A 15,455-nucleotide genomic window follows, 5' to 3' on the forward strand; every position below is an offset into this window, starting at 1 on the left:
TTCTTTCAATAGGATATCTGTTTTTAAAACACCAAAGGGATGGTGCTGGAGGATAATTTCAGCAGAGGTGGTGCCGGCTGCCAGAGTAGTGCTGGTGGCACAGTTCCATCAGATTACACAGTCTGTGGGCTACAGAGAAATAGCCTAGAATGAATTGGGGTGGGATTGCTCTGAGAAGTTCCTGGGTGGAGATGGAGAGAGCTGAAATAATCATCTGAAATGTTGAAAAGGCGAGAAAAGAGAATTAACAATCAGTTCAGGTTGGAAGGTAACGCTCAGATCAAGACTCCCTTAGGGGCCCTGGAAGTGATGTGAGCAGTTTTCAAGTAGGGCCGGGTGGGGCCCTGAGCTGAGAGGGGCGCAGTGCAGCCCAGGGCAGGTGGGTGTGCGCGTGGGGTGGGGGCCGAGGCTCGGAACCCCCTGCCGTGTTCGTGCTTCAGCCGGTACTGGCTGTTTCACAGGGCAAATTCCTCAGCCTCCCCCTGCTTTAGTGTTGCTTTTCATCTGTAAATTGGGGATAATGACACTACTTCTCTGTAGTTTCATCTGTTAGATGTGAAATGGCTAGAGTAAGATCTGCCAGAGATTAGACAGGTGTCCTAAGCGTCCGGAACCACTTGGAAACTGCTAACAAAATAACCGACTGACTACTTTCTGTAAAGAACTTTGTTAACGATAGTAAATGACACTTACAAATAACTGATGGGCCAGTTTTCATGGTTCTGATCCTGTGAGCGGGTACTGACAGGTGCTGTCATCACACACAGGGCAGTACAGACCCATCTGGAAGGCTAACTTTAGGTGACAGTGCTGTGAATTTGTCACGCATGTCCTGCGTCACGTTGCTGTCTCATAACAAGACCCTTCCAGTTTTAATTTTTTTCCCTCATCATTAGGAATTTACTCTGTGGCAAAAGGACAAATAAAGAAGCAACAGGAAGGGGGTGGCCGGTTAGCTCAGTTGGTTACAGCGCAGTGCTAATAACACCAAGGTTGCTGGTTCGATCCATCAATGGGCCACTGTGAGCTGTGCCCTCCCTACAAAACAAACAAAAAAATAGGAAGTGGCTAAGATGGGCTGCTGCATATTTACATAGATAATTTTCTCCCTATGAATGATAATAGCATCCTTTACTTCCCACCTTTGAGAATCCAGATCAGGAGAGTTTAGTGGAAACAGTGGCAGTTTAAGTAAACAATGAATCTTATTACAGATTCCATTTTGTTGACTCTAGACATAGGTATTCATAGCGTACGTCTTTCTTTTAGAGATGAAATTGTATGTTACTATGGGGCAAATTTCAGCAACTAAGTAACAAACGTTTGCAATTTCATATATATGAATTTACTTTTATTTCTTTTCAAGTACTTCCCGGAATAAATCATAATAATTGGTGAATTGAGGAATATCTAAACCTAGTATCTCCTTTTTCTGCACACATCCCTTAATCCCAAATGCTGTAATATTTTACACCGTCCTTCTCCCAGAAACCATTAAGCAGCAATTCCGTCTGCGCATGGTGACAGGTCATCCAGATGGCACTGGTGTTTGTTCAAAAGATCTCTTGGAACATCTGTTGTATTGAGTATTCAAATGTTTTCCTTTCGAGCAAATGCTGCTTTCTGCCTTTGTTACGCCATGATAATCTAACGAAACCCACACTTGGGGGCAGAAAATCTACTGGCTTTTTCTGACAAGGGTCACAGAGAACAAACTATGAATGCACCAAAAAGAAACAACGGAATCTAAACCTAATCTGGGAGTCTTATAAACTCGTGAAAAATAGGAATCCAAGGTCAAGTTTCTGTCTTTTCTTTTCTTTTAAATTTGAAGTCAGTGCTCAGATTGTGGCCGGTGGTGTGCTGGTAAATGGCAGCTGGAGAGAAAATGAAAGCACCAGAATGAACAAGCCCTGATTTGTAATTTCCATGGTATAAATATTCTCACCGTGGCAGATTTGAAGTTTGGGGTGGTTTGACAGCTTCTCACAAAATCCCTCATTTTTCACGATTAGCTCTGTGTGTGGGTAGGAGCCGCTCCAGGACGCCACTCATTGTGTCGGTGAGGAAGCAACACGCGCTCTGTCTCACAAGGGCTCGGACAAGTCCAGTCTGCTGCCCAACAGAACCACGCCCGCTTCAGTTTACCTTTCACCTCAAGTAGCCATTTTTAGTCACAGAGACTCCACTGTGGCGGCGACATGCCCATTTGGGCCCCGTGGCGCCCCACCTGTTCCTCTGCCACATATTCTACTGACTCTTCATTGCTTATTATGGGATGCGGTGCTGGCGTGCTCCCAGGGGGGCTGAAGGTTATGAAAAATGCTGCAAAATTGAGGGGCCACTTGACCTATGTAATTTGTATTTCAGCTTAAATTTTGTCCTAAAGTGTGACACACTAACCCCATAATAAGGCCATACAATATCTTATTGTTCTGTAATTCAAGGCAGCCACTTTCTTTATGATATGAAAGCCATGTTATTCTAGAAGCTTCAACTTAAAAATTCCATAAGATAAGATAACAATATTGGGAGTGGTGAGCTATCAGTTATAGTTTACAAGGACTTCATGAAGACCCTAACCCTCCTTTATTTCATTTTGTGAGGGGCTAGATCTTGATGGAGTGACTTATCTGACCCTTGTTATTATTATTATTTATCAAATGGAGTGTATTAGTTACAGAACACATTACTCCGAAATTTAGCAGCTCCCGCTAGTAAGAACCGTTATTAGCTCCACGGTCCTGGGAAGTGGCCGCGGAGATGTCCACTGAGGCTGCAGTCACCGTGGTCTGTGATTCTTCTAGGGCTGGCCGGGGTGTGGCGGCTGGCGGAAATCAGTCCCCTGCCTTGGCGGCCGGTTCCACAGGCGCTTGATTGTTCTCACGACCTGGCAGCTTTCCTCTAGAGCACGTGGTCCTAGGGAGAGCGAGCAGAAGTGTCAGTGCTCGTATGACCTGTGCTCAGAGTTCAAACACTGCAATTTGCACAACGTCCTGGAGATGACAGGTCAGGCCTGTGGGAGGAGACCAAGGACGGGAGGACAGGAAAAGGTGGGAATCACTGCGGTCAGCTTGGAGACCCACTGCCACAGCCCCCTGCTGCTCTGTCCTGTTTTGTTGTGAACCAGGTTTGTAGAAAGCTGTCCTGGAAACACGGACTTTCAGTCAGCGAAGCCAACACAATGATCGGCTAAAAGATTTCAAAGACTCTTCCGTGCCCGCATTCCATTTATCTGTACTGTACAAAGGTCAACATTGTTAGGAAGGGCCCCCTTTGTTTTGCCTTGATGCTCATTCCTTCCTGGACAATAAAGACGTGCGTGAGAGACTCAGAGGCTGAAGTGGGCTTGTGTTCCATCCGTGTGACAGCGCAGCACAGAGGTCACAGGTGGCCCCACACACCCCACGCCAACCGTCCCCACTCAACACCCGGCTCTCGCACTTACTGGCTGGGGACTCAAGGGCTCTCTGCCTCACTCTCCTCCCCTGAAAAGCCACTGTGATAAAAGGTACTTACAAGGTGTGTTCAGGCTTGAACTGTTTAACGCATGTGGAGTGTTCAGCAGAGTCCCTGGCCCTTCATTCTCCTCGATTTGCTAGCATGAGTCTCTGTAACACACTTCTCCCTTTTCTTGGAGGAGGGGCACATCTGATATGTCAGGAATCATCCTGTCTAAACTCCTTACAGCAAACGTGCAACATGCATTATTGCCAAGTATTTTTATTTTACACAGGAAGACGCTGAGGTGAATCAAGGTGAGGAAAGCCGGCTAAGACAGGACGTGAGCACTGTTCTCTGTCTCCTCTTAGGGGATCTGATCTGGTGCTGCCTCTACCAGCACATGGGACGCCCAGAATGTCCCCTCCAGGGCTCAGGGGCATCGCAGAAGAGTGGGCGAGCGAGATGTAAGCACGGGGCAGACAAATCTGACTCCATCCGAAAGTTAACCTTCCCCCTTGATGAAACGTGGACCCGTCTGCCTGCCTCTCTGAAGACTGAGGAATGAACAAAAAAGGGGAACCTGTAACCATAGAACCAGCTCAACATGGTCCCGTGCCGTTTAACGAGACACTTGAGCTGCTTTTCAGAGACAAAAGACCCAAACCACAGACATGCAGCCGAAGCATAAACAGAGGAGCGAACGGTGACCTTCAGCTGTTTCTGGAACCAAAGCCCCCTCCCGTGTGCCCACTCCCCACCCCCCAAGGAACCTAAGGACCGGATGTGGCCTGAACTTGAGCACCTGACCTCTCAGACGCAGAGGGTCTGCTGTCCAGGAAGGGCGGTGCTGAAGCCCCTTCCTGCACAAGGCCCTCTCGGGTCCTCCAATGCACACACCCGCCAGGGCTCCCGCACACTTGTCCCCACAAACCCCAAACCCCTTAAACTGAGTCCTGCAAGCAGGTGGGTCTGAGGCCCCACCCACCCTCCGGCCCCCATGGACGGCGTCTTCTCCGTTAGTGACCTGTTCCTCACTCAGAATTAAAAGGACAGAAGCAGAAAGAAGGGCTGGGCCCAGGTTCCTCTGGTTGTGGGAACGGTGAGGGGTCTCCGGGCGTTAGCCCTGAAGATACTTAGAGTTCGTGTCAGTAGTTGTACACATTAGAACTCCGGTTTTAACTTCCCCATCCTGCTGAATAATCGGAATAACTTAGGATGGCCCACACTTTGGATTCAGCCTCAACAGTGTGCTATCTGTTATCTGGCCCAAATCTGTTTTTCTGCTGCAATTTCAGTCTTTGGAGGTCAAGTAACCAAATGCCTACATCAGTGGTATTTTCCTGGAAACCCTGAACTCTCTCTGCATAAGTGACAATGGGATTGTTGTGGCTGCTCGCTCATGGGTCATGAAAGCATTCACGAGGCACCTAGAAATACAGAAGGAAGATTTATTCAAGTAAGAGGAGGGTCGGCTGGAAACTACTACCCCAAGTCTTTGTGTAACTGAAGTTTTATATTTTCTAACCAGGATATAATTGCTTCAGCCTGTAGTGGAATCTTCTGTTGTGTTCGGCTTTGGACCTCTGGTGTAATTTGATTTAACAAGTGTAATTTAGCTTGGAACTTTTGAAAGCTTTCCTTTCTTTCTTTTCTTTGCCTTCTTCCCACCAAAACTAAATGACTCTGTTTACTAAACATTTACCGTGTATGCCAGTTTCATTGGTTCCGTTTACTTCCGCCTCGCACGCCTGGCCTGGTGACCTGGACGAGGTGTTTGCGTCGCTATGGGATTCACACCTGGCTCCAACTTAAATCTACACAACATCTGCAACAGTTGTGAAAACCAGTTCCCCCACCCCAACGGACAAAGCTGAACACAGCAGAAGATTCCACTACAGGCTGAAGCAGTTACATCCTGGTTAGAGAATGTAAAATGGCACTGACACAAAGAGTCGGGGTAGTAACCTCCCGCAGACCTGCCAGCTGACCCTCCTCTTACTTGAATACATATTCCTTCAGTAGTTCCATCTGCCTCGTCAATTCTTCCACGAACCGTGAGTGAGGAGCCATGACAATGAATTGAAAACCATCTAAAAATTACGTGAAGAAAAACTCCGAAGTCATGTGTGTGGCCTACAGTAAAAAACATCTTCAATTCAGACACAATGTCCACAAAAGTTTAAAGATAACAAGGAACTATTAGAGAAAATGATGTCCCCAAACAGATTTGTTCTTGTGAAACAAACAAAAACACTGACGTTAAAGGATGCTTTAGGAGGAAAATTTCTCAGAGATTTGAAACTATAAATATGAGAAATCCAAATACAATCTTGTTGCAAAAGTGGCTGCCGATGGCCCATCGGTAGTTGAAAGGGCAGGATCTGTGGGACCTGCCAGGCTGATTTTGTCCCTTTATTAGGTCACTGTTGCTCCGTGGCAGGCAGTGGCTGCGTCTGGTATCGTGGTTATTTACAAGACAATACAAAGCGTATCACTTTGAAATGGAGTAATTATAACAGGCTCAGTGAGCGCTGTCTCCTCTGTGATGACAGGAAGGCCTGCTCTCTGCACGTGGGAAGGAAGAGAGGCTGGAATTCAGGGGTGTCCTCCCAATTGTAACAAACTCTGGGGGAGAAGACCACCGGAATATGTACCTTAGGGCCACAAATAAGGGACAGCTGATAAAACTACCACAAGTGGGGATGGGCCTCGTTGGGACGTCGCTCTTCGGCCTGCAATTGGTTTGTGGGGCTTCCTGAAACATGTAACTCGAATCAGAGAATTCAACAGGCCTGTGAGGAGACCATTTCATGTGCCGGTACACACACTTTTTTATAATGGTCAAGAATAAATTCTCTTTAAAAAAATTTCATCCAGGCAATAATAAGTGCTATTCAAGCTTTAATGAGCCTGGTTTCCTCCCTGTGGGGTGGAGGCTCGCCTGAATAAACACACTGGAGCTGCCAGATTCCTGCAGGGAGAAAGTGGGAAGGAGGAAGCAAGGCTTCTTTCCCACAGGCTCCCGCCCCCAGGAAGGGGCTGTGCTCTACCCCAAGGGACAAGGGAGTTGGCAGAAAGAAAAAGCAGGGAAAGGAGCATGAACTGTTTTCAACAAACAGCAATGATGTGACCACACGGTAGGAATCCAGAGAAAAATCTGAACGGATTCGACATAAACACGGTATTCTGAGCAACTAGGAAAGGACGCCATGTCCCAGGAGCAAGCTGTCAAGGAAAGACGATCCTACAGGAAGTCCAGCATCGTGCAGAGCCACTAAATAAAGGACCTGAGATAAAACACCTAATTTCTAAGCCTTAATTTTGTTGTCTGTAGAGATGCAAATAACGCTTCTGAAGGAGTGTTCTGAAGGGGAAATTTAAAAACCGGTGCTGCCAATGATTGCTGTCTGCCCTTCAATCTTTCTCCCCGCTTATTTTCTTAGTGAGTATAAAAATGAAAACCAAATATACACGTTTCAAGCATGTTTTAAGTATTGCTTCGCATCTTATTTATTTAGTATTCCCTCAGTGCAGCATTTACTTGATGTGCTTGGCCCTAGGGAAGGGTTGCTCAGATCACAGACACGCTAACAACACAGCTGTAGCAATAGCGTGGGCCCCACGTAGAGGGTGCCGTCTGGAAACAGTGGCCCAGACACGGAGGAAGGGACACTCCCCGCGAGGGCTGAGGGGCCCGCACGGTGGGAGGTGCTGACAGCCCTGCAGAACGGAGGGGATGTCACACTCAGTTAGGTGCTTCTCCCGCCTCCCCACCCACACTGAGGGGGCCCCGTCTCAGGGGTTACTGGGTAGCCTGTGCCTTCATAGGCTTTATGGGGACCTCACAGGCGCCTCTGCCACCCGCAGGTGTCATCCGTCATTGTGCAGCTGGACGTTTTGTGGGAGGCCCCCAAAGACGCCCACACGCCAGTGCCTGGGGCCTGAGCATGACTTCACAGGGCAGAGGGGCCCTGCAGGTGGATGACGTGAAGGAGCCCGAGACGGGAGCTTTTCCTGAATCACCCAGTGGCCCTACATGTGATCACTGTTCCCTGTAGGAGGAACCAGAAGGTCAGAGCAGGAAGGAGTGCCCGTGACGACAGGCACAGGGGTGAGGTGATTTCAGGATGGACTCAGGGACCAAGCAGTGCAGCAGGCGCTGAGCTGGGAAGGCCAGAGATGGGTTCTGTCCTGGAGCCTCCGGAAGGACCCGCCCTGCCCCCGCTGGCTTTAGGGCTGCAGATCTCCAGCCTCTAGGACTGAGAGAACTGCCCGGGGTCGTGTTGAGCCTCGGTGTGTGTGGTAGGTAGGTCGTTACAGCAGCACCAGGAAACTAACGCACATTTCATGCCAACCTTGGGCCCCAGGACATTTTGCCAAGATTGGGGACTAAAAGGTTGGGGCCCTGGTCCACCCTGCTCCAGCAGTGGAGTGGGGATCGCACCTGTTGTGTAAGCACCCTGTTTCTTTCCTGTTTACGTCAATTATTTCTTCCATGACTGCCACCAACAGTGGCCACCTCTTCACAGTGTAATTCTCTACTGGGTCTTTAGGGCAAAGGTTATCAATGGTGAACTGCCAGCTGCAATTCGCCTACAGGAATGGTTTTAATTAGCCTGTATTTGAATTTTTCTTTAAAATTCAGATTTCTCATTGAAATGCAGATTTCGACCTTCTTTTCAAAACCTGGAAAGTGGCAAAGGTGGCATCCCCAAGTGGAAAGCACTGTTGGGAGTTGTCCCCTTTCTTTGTGCATAACTGTGTGAAAGAGCAGAGGCCCCCAGGGTCAGGGTGGGGCTGGGGAAGGCCGCCCAGGGGCTTCCACACACGCCCCGGCCGCCAGGTTTACAAGAGCCGACCTTGCAGACACACATCTTCAGACAGCAGTCGCCAGGGACTGTCTACACAGCTGCAAGGTGTGGCTTTTCTGAGCAGCAGGTCGCATGAGACAGGCCGTCTGGAGGGCACATTTTCTAGCATTAAAAGAACCGATTTCCCTGTAGATGTGGTTGCTTGAAGTGTGTGTGGTGGCAGAGACATGTGCAGAGACATGTCGTGCAAAGACATGTCATCGGGAGCCCTGACCAGAGGGTGGATTCCTCTATTTCCCAGGCAGGACCCAGATGCCATTTCCTCTCATGACCAAAGGGACTTCTGGCCGTGGTGACTGAGAACTCGGTGCAGAGGCGCTGGTGGGGCCGTTTTCCTGCCATTGATCCGTCCTCTTCTGAGCCAGTAAATTAGCATCGTTTTGGCACTTGAGAAGCAAAGGCCGGCTGCCAGATACAACTGTGTGTGCTCTGATGTTAATGGTTGACTGGAAAACGTCTTTATCTTGCTCAGTGACTGGTCATCTTTTTTCTTTAACCACATGGAAATGTAATTCAGCTGGCGTGCCCATCAGGGGTTACGAATTTCAAGTGTAAGAAAAAAACGCTCATACTATAATACACCACACTTCACTGACACTGCAATCTGTTTTGTTTTACAAATAAAAGAACTGGGAGAAAAAGAAAAGCCACAGGAAGCAGGAAGAAAGAATTAAATATCAAGGTGCTGGTCAGCATTAGAGGTAATACATGGTCCAAGTGATTTGATTTCCTTCCACGAAATGTGACAAGAAATGTTTAAACAGATGCTGGGAAAACCCTTTATTAAGGGCACTTTGGAACATTCTGTTACAATGTCGCTGCAGCCGCGGCTTCACCAGCCAGTGTGGAAGTCTCCCTGTGCTGCCTCAGTTGGGGGCTTGGTTTTGCTTGTCTGGGCTGAAGAAAATGCCCCCTGAGGCTCCAGCCCACGCCCAGACCTGGGCCCGCCTGGCCCGCCCGGCAGGGGCCCTCAGTGCAGACCTGAGCGCCCCCTCCTTCCTCTGACATTGAGTCTCACACCAAGGGCGGCCTCACTCAGTCCACGTCGCTCGCTGCGTCAGCGTCTGCCACTCGCACCTCACACTCTGCTCTGCGGACACAGTGGGCGAGCCAACAGGTGGTACCTGCACGTCTGGATCAGACGGGTCTGTTCTCCTGTGCAGTCTCTGAGCTCAGAGAGCCGCTGCCTGAATGCTGCCCCTTCATTCCGGCATGTTTCTTGCCTTTCCGCCTTCACATGGCCACGTCCTTCTTGGTCAAAGCTCCAACCCAAACAGCCTGTCTTAGACGCGGCTCTGCTCTCTGTCCCTGTGACTGAGCCGAGCTGCGGTCCTCATGTTACCCCATAGAAGGAGCTCGTCCCCAGCGTGGCAGAGCCAAACACCCAACACCGGGAGCTGCCGTGGAAAAAGGCTGCCTATTTTACTGTGACCGGTGCCAGCCAGGAGGACCGGGAGCTGCTGCTCAAAAGCCTGAACTCTGCGACCCAGGGTTCTGGCGGGTTTTTAGGGTTTGGGGGGACAGGCGAGTGCATTGGAGGACCCGGGCCTTGTGTGGGAAGGGGCTTCAGCACCATCCTTCCTGGACAGCAGACCCTGTGCTTCTGAGAGGTTTGGTGCTCAAGTTCTGGTCACATCCGGTCCTTAGGTTCCTTGGGGGGCGGGGTGGGAAGGGGGGGACAGGGGAGGGGGCTTTGGTTCCAGAAACAGCTGAAGGTCACAGCTCTTTCCTCTATTCACGCTTCGGCTGCATGACTGCAGTTTGGGTCGTGGTCTCTGAAGAGCAGCTCCATGTCTGGTTAAGCAGCACGGGACGGTGTTGAGCTGGTTCTGCGGCCACACTAGACTCTCTCCCGTGCCCTGTGCCGGGGCTGAGCCCACGGAACTCCGCGAAGAGCGTGCGGGGGCTCCACGCTGCAGCAGCCCCACCACGGCCACGGCTCTGCGGGCTCCCGGCTGGCGTGGGGGGGACCCGGACCGCAGGCCACCCTCCTCCTCCCCCCGCTCCTCCAGGTCCTGGGATCGGCCTGCCAGGGGCCCCGTACACGTCCTGCTTCAGAGGCCGTACGTGGCCCCAGCTGTCCTCACTGTGCCCCGTGGGTTCTCACGGAGTCCGTCTCCCTCCGTGGGCTCCCGTGCGCCCTGGCCTCCCTGTCCTGTGTCCATCTTTCTATCCGGAATCATGGTGTCTGACCTGTAGCCATGTGATCCCGACACAGAACCAGAAGCAAAGGTCTCGCAGCCACCAGAATCGTGTAGTTTAATTTCCCTACTGAATCTCACTGCGTGTCACTCTCAGTTCTACTTTTCTGATTGAAACTGGACTGACACAGAAGTTGTTCCCAGAAATGGGCGCCACTGTAACAAAACCCTACGACACAGGTCATTAGCCTTCCAAGTAGGCAACCGGAGGGTCTGCACGCCACTGAGGAGACGCAGAAGCCTGATGGCCGAAGGCTGAGGCCTCAAGGTGAGCAGACAAATGTCGCCTGGACCTGCAGGAAGGAGGCTGTTGTATTTGCTGGGGGAAAACTCAGTGAGTGTGTTGGCTGCTACAATGCAGACAACAGAAGGTGAGCCTAAGCACGGAGGGCACTGATTAGGGGACTTCCCCACAGAATGCCTAAGTGCCACCCCGTTTCTTGTAGCTGCACATTGTGAGTTACAGATAGAGACTGATGGGCTAAGGGAGGAAATCGTGTTTAAGCAGCAATTAGAAAATATGCAAGGACTCTGAATTTGATGATAAAACCACTTTGCACCCTTCCTCTCCCAAGCCGAGTGCGGACGGCTCAGGGAAACGGGGCCTGGGGGCGGCGGTCAGGGTGTGACTGGAATCCCTTCCTCAGGGCTTCAGGAGGATTTGAATGCAGCCTCACAGCCCCTCTGAGGTAGTTAAGGTTCAGTCGTAAGGACATGCCTTGCAGAGCCTCTCCTCCGAGAGGAACTTAATTGCAGGGCTTACCCCACGGCAGCCTCGGGAGGACTCAAGTAGAAAGAGACTTATTTCAAAAACACTTTGCCTAATGGATAATGTAATACAACTTGATACATTATAAAAAATAAAGGATCTGTCTTCTCGGACAAAAAGGCTCAGAAGCAGTAGAGATGAGATGCGACTTCTGGAGCCTCAAATTTCTGCAGATCGAGTTCAACTGAGACAACAACTCATGTCACACACGAAGACTTTGTAAACTGCTGAAATATTTATGGAAACATGACTCAGACAGTCGGAGGTAAGACTAGAGGGCAGAGCTGATGGTCCAAACCCAGGGACTCACCCTGGACCCAGCTGGGCATCAGGATGGTGACGGGCCAGTGACTTCTCCTGTGACCACAGAACCAGCTCAGAATGGTCCCGTGCCATTTAACGCCACACGGAGCAGCTTTTCAGAGACCACAGACCCAAACTGCAGGCATGCAGCCGAAGTGTGCTCAGGGGAGAGCACGGTGGCCTCCAGCTGCTCCTGGAACCAGGTCACCCATCTCCCGCTCCCCCGCAAGGAACCTAAGGACCGGATGTGACAGGAACTTGAGCACCAAACCTCTCAGAGCACAGGGTCCACTGTCCAGGAAGGGCGGTGCTGAAGCCCCTTCCCGCACAAGGCCCTCTCGGGTCCTCCAATGCACTCGCCCGCAGGGCTCCCACCCACCTGTCCCCCCAAACCCCTGACCCAAGTCCTTCGAGCAGGAGGGTCCGAGGCCCCACCCTCAGGGCTCCCAGGGATGGCGTCTTCTCCGTCAGCTTTCCTTCATCCAAACTGAGGTTTCGAGTGCTGGCCTTTCAAATCCTGGGGCACAGAGGCTGGTGAGCACCATGCCTTGTCCCACTCTCTGAAGGGAAGGGGGCCGGCCTCACGGGGTGTGACCTGGGCGTCTGCTGAGGGCCCTGTGGGTAGAAGGGCCGGGGCTTTATTACTGCTCTGCTGTCACCATCGCTCATGTCACCAAATGTTCATGCCTGGTGGCCTCACCAGGATTGTTTGGGAGAGGACTTATATGTAAAAAGGTCGCCACATTTATAGATATGTTAGGTCCCCAGCTTCATGAGAACACGTGCAGAAGGAGATTATATTTACACATCTCCCAATGCTGTGGAAAGCCTGAAACAAACGGTGAAGGCGCAAACCCGACTCCCCATGTAGCTGCTAAGGGCCCCTCTTAGCACGATTTGTCCCCCCATCCCTGCAGTGTAACAATATTGTCCTTCCAGCCACAGGGAAGCTAATGGGGCCTACTGTCCCTAGGAAATCTCCTGACTGACAGTGCGTGACGAGCCTGCAGGGGCCATATGACATATGACTCAGAGCATGTGAAATGTGCCTCAGGAAGTGTCATGAAATGCCACAGGGGCCCCTGAAGAGGGGGCAGGGGTGCTGGGGACGACACAAAGGAAGTGGCCTGGTTGCCACTGTTTCAGAGGAGGAGCTTTCACAAGGAGCAAAACTACAAACTCCTCTGTGTCTGACTCATGCATTTCTCCCTGTGCCCTGTATCCCTTCTTGACCCCCGTGGCACAGAGTTAATGTATGTTTCCAAATGCAAACTATTTTTCTAAATAGGTAACTATTTCTCCAAGTTATTAGCCTAGTTCCTCCGTGGAGACCGGGATCTGCCTAAAGCTACTTTCAGTTAGAGACAATGTAGCAGCTTTGCGACATTCTGTGGGTGGGACCCAGACAGGAGGCCCTGCCCCAGGCCAGGGAGTGACAAGTGCGCAAGAGCAGAGGTCCACCTGGCTGTTCCAAGAAGAACAATCACCCCACTTCGGGGTTCTTACCCTTGCATGTCTGGGCTTGAATTTGTCACCGTGTGCCCGTGACCATCTGGCTGATATGACCTGACCTTTTATGACCCCTGTGAGGGTAGAGGCGTGACTATGATGTGATTAATAGGCCTGAAAAGCCCTGTACCCGGAGCTCAGTTCATCTGCGCCGCATAGAGGAGCTTCCCCCTCACACAGGGAAGTGACGCGTAGAAGGCAAGGCCTGTTGTTTTCACTTTTAGAATGTCCCCCACCGGTGGGCCCCGCTTTAAACCAAATCCGGTAAGTAAAGCGGAAGCTCGAAAACAGACTAATGCGGACTCGCCTTCCAACATATTTTTTTTAACTTTGAATTTGACTTGCGTCAGAATAATTTTAAATATTGGATTGGTCCACTATTTAAAGCTGGAAGTTATTTTCAAAAAATGCAGTCTACAGATATTTCAGGAACATCTCTTTGCTGGCGAAATTTCACCACAAGCTTCCAGAAACGTCCTGGCTTCTCTACCCTCCGGCGGAGCAGCAGTTCACCTGCCGTGCTGGTCTCGTGGACGCTGGCACGTCCCGTGGTGACGTGTGGTGCGTGTGCAGTGATGGCCAGCAGCGCACAGACCCCTCACCCACCATCCCTCGGTCCCCTCTTACTGAGTGTGGCCCTGCCCACTGCACACGCTACAGCTGGTTCCTAAGAGACAGGGCACTGGCTTTCCTCTGTGGGATCTTCCTTCCCGAGGCCAGATCTTTGGTAATGGCACTGGCCTGGGACAAAGGACAGCTATAGCCTGTTTTCCTGGGGGCGCTGTCTGCAGTAAAAGCACATGAGGAATCAACCCTTCTCGTGGTTCATATCAAGCCTTCTATTTGCTAGGTTTTCCGCAGAAGGAGAATAATTGTGATCGAGGGCCCCACTGCATTGGTCAAGGAAGAGAGGTTTCTTCCTCTTAGCCGTGACTTTAGCCCCTGAGGCCACTGCGGTGAAATCCTCACTTCAGTATTGCAGGATTCCTTCAAAGATGGGCAGTTCGGTCACATGCACTTCACGTTCACGTCCCTTTTCGTCATCCAGACAGACTTCCTTCACTCACTGTGGCAGCGAGGTGCATGTCCACCGGCCACTGGAAAACGCGACCTGCTGTCATCACCACAGGAGGGCACGTCATTTGAATCAGAAAACGAGGCCATGTTTGACTGAAGATAATTAGAGGCTCAGGCCCTTCTATGTAGAAAATAAACCACTTTGCGTATTCTAGTTGTACAAACGTGTCCTCAGCTAAAGCCTCATCTTTCCACCCACTCGTTACAACGCAGTTTCCTAATGCGATACTGTTTTCATAGGATAATGTGCTAATTCTAAAGTCATAAATACACTACAATTTTCAAACAGTAGCAGCAAATTATACATAAATTGAAAGTACAAAATTATAACCAACATCTGTTTAAAATTTCGTTAACAAACATCACCTTAGAGACCCAATAAACAGAACAGAGATACATTTAAAAAAAACCAAATCTTAGCTACTTGCACACACGGTAACCCAAGAGCCACCAGACTAAGATTTACAGCCCCGAAGACCAGAATGAACCGCAGGTGGAAGGTGACACTGCGGCAGTGTTCTCCTGTATGAGCCTGGCACACAGAAGCATGGCGACAATGACACATGGCAGCCGGCAGTCGGTTCAGGTCGGGACTCGGAGCACGTGCATGCTTGTTAAGGAGCCACAGAGAAGGGAGAATTAAATGTCTTTGAAAAACGGTACTTTTCCATGCTCTAAGCAATAAGAAGACCACCCGCCGTCCCCTGCTTTTGGACGTGAAAGGTTTTCTATCCCAAGGCAATGCACACGGTTTACAAAAACCCACATGCTCATGTTTTTTTCCCCCTTCTTTTCCCTGGAGACCATTCTTTTGAAAAACACAGGAATGGTCCTCGCAGCATTAATGCTTTTCCAGAATGCATCTTTAATATGTTTTCCAATGTGAGATTAGCAGAGAGGAGAGCAAAAAGCCACAAATTATGCAAACCTTCCCACTGCGATTGACAAATTTGGCTGCATATAAAAATTGTCACTGGTAATTGCAGAGTCAGAATGGATTGTGGCCGTAAGCACTTGAACAGAAGGTCTAATGAACTCTGCATCTCACAGAATGGCATAACGCGTGGCCATTAAGTTAAAAACAAAGAATGTCCAGCTGGCCACCATGGAGGCACCAGAGCAACTAGATGATGGCAGAACATGACCTTGAGGGCTACCCACGCTCCCTCCTGTCACTGCCACAACCAACTTAGCAATGAAAGCTGTTCCCACAGCAGAGCTGCGAGACCCGCTGCAGGCATGCTCGGTACTGAGCGACGGACGTCCCACATGCATAGCTGC

This window comes from Rhinolophus sinicus, chromosome 7 (assembly GCF_057876585.1).
Source record: "Rhinolophus sinicus isolate RSI-liver-muscle chromosome 7, RSI-T2T, whole genome shotgun sequence".
NCBI classification, from domain to species: Eukaryota; Metazoa; Chordata; class Mammalia; order Chiroptera; family Rhinolophidae; genus Rhinolophus; species Rhinolophus sinicus.